Raw genomic sequence first — 6,882 nt, 5'->3', positions numbered from 1 at the left:
CCCTTCCCTTCCCTTCCCTTCCCTTCCCTTCCCTTCCCTTCCCTGGCATCCTAGCTCCCAGTTTGTGGAGCTGTTTTCCTGTCCACATGAACGACCTTTTTCACATCTCCCCAGAAGAGACAGCAGAATCCATCTTCCGTCCCATATTTTATTCCCCTTGCAGATGCATTCCCAATGTTTAAACTTTGTTTTCTCTCATGAAAGGCCTCGCCCTGCCTGGTGCTCCACAGTGCTACTCGCCCCTCTGTGCTCTCTGCCCATGGAGACAGATCAAGCAGAGGTTTCAGTGTGTGAGCAGTGCAGTGTATACAAGATGAAAACAACAGTAATAAAAGGGTATCAGAACTTTGCAAGGAAAGCCAAATGGTTAAGGGATAGGAAGGAAAGAAAAACTAAAATTAGTATTTGTCTCTTTGAAAAGAGAGAAAAATCTACCGAGAAAAACATAAATTGTTCACAAATGAAAAAGTTGATAAATAATTCTCTGTAGATTTCATGTCATCTTAACTGGAAATATTTCTGATTATAGCATACATTTCCATGATTGCTGCCTTTTTTCTGTTTGTCTTTATTCAAATCTTCTAAAAACCTTCTCTTTAATACATGCGGTTTGTTATGGAAGTTTTCCTAGCTCAACATGTCTTGTCTGCCAGCACTTAAACAAGCAGCCTTTGTGAGTTAATTATTCCAGGTGGCTTAATTCTTCCTGAAAAATGAGAGAAAGGTAGAAAAACACTTATTATTTTTGTAACCGTTACAGAGACCAAGCACTTGGCTGTATTAACTCTTGTGTGGGTTTTCAGACCCTGCACACTTGCATCCTCTAGTGCGATCCAGTTTGCAGTGCGTCCCGGGGGACTGGCAAAATTTTTGTGCTGAAATCAATGGCAAAGCTTTTGTTGACTCTCCTGATAGGCTGAAGGTCCTCCAGTGTCTCAGTCCTGCAGTTCAGAGGGGGCTCAATCAGACTTCCACCCCAACCTCTATGCGGCTGCTACCCAAGTCTTGCCTTGTCTCAGTGCTTCTTTGATAGCGCAGGAGGGAGCAAGGATCATCATTCTCCCATGGGGTTTCCATCAGAGCCAGCCCAAATTTCAGGTGCAGATGAGATGGGGCCTACTGAACCTCAGCCGCTCCAAAGGAGGAGGAGAACACAGCTACTCCTGGAGGTGTTTGCTCTGTCACTAGTACACATGAGTGTATTTCTAGTGTATTGATCACAACTAGGAAGTAGAGAAGGGTGATCCACTTTTACAGGTGAAATTCAAAGATACAGAAGCTGTTCATCAGATGTATTTGGATGCTTAACTTCTGAAAGTATCGATAAATGAGATCCTTAGGTATATCTGCATACTTGGATCTAACCAGACCAGTTATCTATTCTTTTCTCCCTCAGATTTTCTCTAGGGACAATTTTATATTTGATCATCTAAATTAGTTAGACAAAATTTTGACAGTTCAGTCTATAATTCACCACAGACAATTTACAAACAGCTTTTTTTTTTTTTTTTTTTTTTTTTTTCCCCCTGATATTTCTATTACATTGCTGTTCGCTTTATTGATGTCTTTAATGTAGAAAATACATACCTGGATTAATAACAGTTTAAAAATTAAATGTGACACTACTATAATGTTTCAAAATTGACATCACAAGTTGACGTTGCCTGAGATTCTCAAGATAAATTGTAGTAACAATAGTTTGAGGAAAATGTTTGTAAGTGTCCTCTGAATGCTTATTAAAAAAAAAAAAAAAAAAAAAAAAAGTTTTTTGAGTTCATCAGCTTAGAAGGCATGATGTAAGTAGTAATGGTACTGTCCTGTCACCCAGGAAAATTTGCTTCAGATCTTAGACCACTGTGGGATATTGCTGCTAAAGAAGAAAATGAAGGAGGCTTAGAAACAGTGGCAATGATTCAGGATAATAGAAGAAGAACTTATGAGAGTTATCTGAAAAAGGGGACATCTGAATCCAAAAGTTAGGCAGAACTGAAAAAAGGTAAGTATCTTAAACTAGGACAGGATCACAAAGGGTATAAATGTCTCCTGGCCCAAGATCTACAATAAACTGTGGGAGATAAGCCTTTTTAATTCTATAGTTCACTATTAAAAGATTATTTTTGCCTGATTTTGAGAAAGGTCATATTAGCCAGTACTAGAGACAAGTCAGTATATTAGATAGGCTGCTGGTCTTTCATTATATCTAATTCCTCTGTTTCTTATTTCACTCTGGTTTGGTGCAGCCAGAAATAACCATCATTTATCTTCATCTCTATGGAAGGCTTGAAATAGATGGCGATTTAGAGCAGCTAATGAAGCAGTCGTCTATGAATGACATTGGTGCTGTAATATGTTCCTTAGAACATGAAGAACAGCTCTGAAGATAATAAAATTACACTTGTGTGTAATAGCGAGTGACTTGAAACATTTCTGATAACCAGTTCTAATACCTCTCGCCTTGGTTTGCATAAAGAAGAATCAATCAGTAGGTAGATTTTGCATAGACCAAAGCAATTTTTATGCCAGCAAAGTTCTTGTAAAAATTTCTCAAACAAAGCAAAGGCTTAAGGCTGACCTGGACAATTGTATAAGGCTGAAATTGAGGAGTATTAAGGTGTAGGGTAAGCCTTATGTAGGGCCAAAACAGGAAGGCAGGCATATTTTTGAACAGGTATTTCTAGGCAACTGAGGGACTCATAAGGTCTCAAATTTTGGCTTAACTTTTGCTGTAAACTGTTTCAGCCCCCACTGAGCACAGAAAGTGGAGAGCACAGCAGTAGGGAGAAGCAATCCTTGCTTCTCCCTAAGGTTTGCATTGCTGAAAAAGTCAGAAACTAGCTCAAATCCATGCTAGGCAACCTCTCCAGGTGATTCACAGTGTTGTGTTAAAGCTGACCAAATGTGAATATAGTTACACAGAAGCTATTTCTCTGGATTCCTTTAATAAGTCAGTGCAGAGAAGCACTTTAAAGGTGTGATTCATGTCCTCCTCAAGCAGATATCTAACTAGGCCAAATGAATCACACCTCTGAAACACCCATCTCTTTTATTTAGATATAGAGTTAGGTCAGGGTGATGTGTTTAGATGTAAACATCTGAAGGACAGGCATATAAAGTTGGGTGGTATAACTGCCATCCATGAGCACAGGGCTTAGGAAAAAAATGGTACATACATCCCACCTTAGGGCAGTTGTAGTGTTTGTGCTGTGATCTGTTTTTGTTGGCAGCCCTGATCTTGCTGTGTTGCTGTGACCTGAGGCTGGGAGCAGCCAGGCCCTTTGCCTCAGAATGACCTCTGAGAGAAAAGTCTGCTTTCTAGTTATAATTTCTGATGACCAAAATAAGCAGTGGAGCTTTGTGCTGCAACCCTATACAAAACACCTTGCTCTTACATTGCTATGAAGCCTTTTTAATGTACTTTGCCATAAAGGCTTTTTTAGTCACAGAAATACAGCAAGGAACGGCTCAAAATCCATATATAAAACTGTTTCTGAATGCACTGCCACAGTCCTAAACCTCATTTGTTTTCTTTTCCCTTTTAATTAGGTTTTCTGCAGGCTCCAGCCATTAACTCTGTTTTAAAACAAACTGTCCAAGGCTTTTCTTTGATAATGGTTTAATTTTAGCTTTTTCTCCAACCTCCTAAACACAATTAACTCTCATGCCTGGTATCTCTCATCAGATTTTCCTGCATCTCCTCCCTTGGCAGCTCTCCAAAGCAGGTTCATTTAACACCCACAAAGTTCCCACAATTGAATCCCATCTCTACAGATCTCACTTTCTCTGCACATCAGCTCACTATGGAGAGCGTCGGCTTCCTGTTTCATTTACATCAAAGCCGTCAGATGCTGTGGGCAGCAGTGCCTGTATGACACTATTTAATCCAATCTTCACAGTTAAAGTGCCCAGTCAGGACATGGAAGGAGACTGCTACTACTTATTATAAATGAGCAGCACCAATACCTTGCCAACACACTGCCAGTGCTAAGGTAATGGCATTGGTTTGGGCTTGAAGTTAATTACTTTCCCTTTTCCTCCCTGCACAGGCAAGAGATGAGCTAATCATTGAGGTTGCTCACCAAATCTTGACATGGCCTCATTACATGCTGCTTTCTGCTGCTGTCTGCAGACAGAAGTAATGATAGCCCTACTCGGAGAGACAGCACATCACCAAACCAACACAGTGCTGTTTCTGAGGATATCCAGAACTCTAATGGGGACAGGAATATTCATCATCATTCCCTGCATTCCTAGAGAAGCTTTTATCTGAGGGTTTGAAAAAACATACTCTATCCCAGCAGTATCTGACGTGCAGCCTAGGCAGCTGTGTTGTGTTATGGTTGCTGAATCTGTGAGATAGTTAACGTCAGCAGCATGTAAACCAGAGACACTTCCATTTGAAGCTGTTGGGTCCTCAGTATTATGCAAAGTCAGGGTGCCTCCTGTAAGCCATTTATTTCTAGGCAACAAGGACCAAAAATTTGGAGCACTTGTTTATGCAGGTACAGTACCAAGTTTTGACATGGTGGAGCCAAAATGCCTATGCTTAAGAAGGAATGTAACATGCCGCTGTAGAAACCTGTGTATAAACCTTCTGAAGTGAGCGTACTGAAGACATTATTTTTGATCACCTACAATTATAATTTAGGGAATTCATCACTCCAGAGCCCTGCCACAGCAGTGAAGTTCATGCCTCAGACCATCCTGACATTCAGCAATGTTGTTTTTGTGGAGCCTGATTTCTTTTTGCTGATAAAGAAGGACCTGATGGACATATTTCTTCTCAGGACTTCTGAGACTCTGAAAATCCTGTTCAGTGTTATAAGGCTGCTTTTCTCTCGAGCCATATAATCTATTTGAAAAAAAAATACTGAAGAAAGAAAAGGAAAACAGAAAAGGAAATGAATGTAGACCCTAAATACTATAGAGAACTTCATGAAGGAATTTATAAAAGCATCTTTAGAAATACAAATTGAAACTTGCCATCATCTCTAGATACTTGGATACTTTTAGAAATCTGCCCCTAAAAGAGCTATGGCAAAAAATAAAGGCTAAACCAAGGTTTTTATGTCCAAGAATGATCTCAGCACTGGATTTTAGAAGCTTAAAAATCTTTCTTTTTATTTTTCTCAGCTTTGTAGAGAGTTGGTAGGACAGTACGTTAATCTATGCATACAGGGTTTGTATTCCTTGTGTAAAGCAAACTGGTACTGAGCTGCTGTGTGACCTTAGGCAAGTCTCTCTCTCTCTCTCTCTTTTTTTTTTTTTTTTTTTTTTTTATACTTTTCTCTCTATTTTGTGTATTTAGGTTCTAGTCATGTTGTTCTGGGACTCCTAGCTGTAGCACAGTACTCAGAATATTCAGAAGAAAAATGAGGTGTTTATCTCTGCATTATTTTCTGTTCATCCATAACTTGAAAAATAACAATTGCCCATTTTAAAATGAAATATGTCATTGGAAAACTATGGAACCAGCAAGAGAAATCTGTGCAGTATTGTGGTGGAGCTCCTCCATTTCCTTGGCATGAAAACACTGGCACAGAGTGAGTCACAGAGATATTGATTGACAAAAAGATAAGTCATAGGCACGCCTGTTGGTGTAGATAGAAAGAGTGGGCTTTATTAGACAAGTAGGTTAATGAGTCAGTGTAGACATGGTGATTATATTTGTGCTTGTGACTCAGAGACTAGTTCTAGATGGCAACAGAAGGAGAACTTGGTGGGACTACAAAGGACTTTTCTGCCATAAAGCATGAGTTAGAAGGCAGGAAAAGTGAAGAAATCCCAAGCTTGATGAAGAAAGGTGCAGCTGATAGTGTCAGAATTAGCTGCTGGGCTTCAGGAACAAGTCTGTAGAGCTGGTGACAAAGTAAGACATACAAAGGTCTGGAAAAACTTTGACAAAAGTGGTCACAGTGGATTAAGAAGAGAAAGAAATAGACTGGAGAATGAGGAGACAAAAGAAGATATTAGGAAGGGAAAATGAATGGCCAGGGGTTAAGACAGATCACTGATGTGGAAATAGCCAAGGATGAGGGAGACAGATACTTCATGACACAAAGGGTAAAAAAATGGTTAAAAACAAATTGAAATGGTTTTGTGAATCTGAAATGAAAACTTTTCAGTATCTTCTTTTCCAAATTTTATTATATTTCATTAGATTCAGAACGAAGTCGAGATTGGAAACCACAAAATTCTTTGTGAAATGGAACATCTGTCTCCTGCACAATTCTCATTGCAAGTCGGTGAGTTCTGGTTAAAATTGCTTTCTGCTTTCCATGTTTATCTGATACCAGATTGCTAAATAACTTGAATAATTTTAGCCTTTTAAAACCTTTACATTTTTATATAAAGTGGTCTTAAATAGTTCTGAACCAATAAGTGCTAAGACAATTCTCTTATTTATTTATGAGTCACACAGTGGCAAGATAGAAAAGGGGAGTTCTCCATGAAAGTTTTTGGATTTGCACGAGAGATTATGTTTCCAGAAAATCCAGGAATTAATTTATTTCAGTCTAATTACTGGAGATTTGAGTCCTTTAATTATGATACCATGTTATCACTTGGCAATCATAATCATCAAATATATCAACATATACGTATAAAATATGGTACCGTCCCTTCCAGAAAGGCAACACTCTTTGCTCTAACAAACTCATTGCATGTCAGAGTAGTCAGCTTCCCTTTTTTAAAGAGAAGCTTCAAATCTGAGATGATTTTAACCGATCTACTGACTTTCATTGTTGTCATGACAACATCTTTTGCATGCGGGTTTGGCTTGTATGTACAAACAGGTTTCTTTTAAGATAGTTCAGATGATGATATGAAGCTATATTAAAACGGCCTTTACTATAGCATCTGTAAAGATGCCATCAAATTTAGGTG

This window comes from Oxyura jamaicensis, chromosome 4 (assembly GCF_011077185.1).
Source record: "Oxyura jamaicensis isolate SHBP4307 breed ruddy duck chromosome 4, BPBGC_Ojam_1.0, whole genome shotgun sequence".
Taxonomy (NCBI): Eukaryota; Metazoa; Chordata; class Aves; order Anseriformes; family Anatidae; genus Oxyura; species Oxyura jamaicensis.
This window is presented reverse-complemented; position numbering follows the sequence as displayed.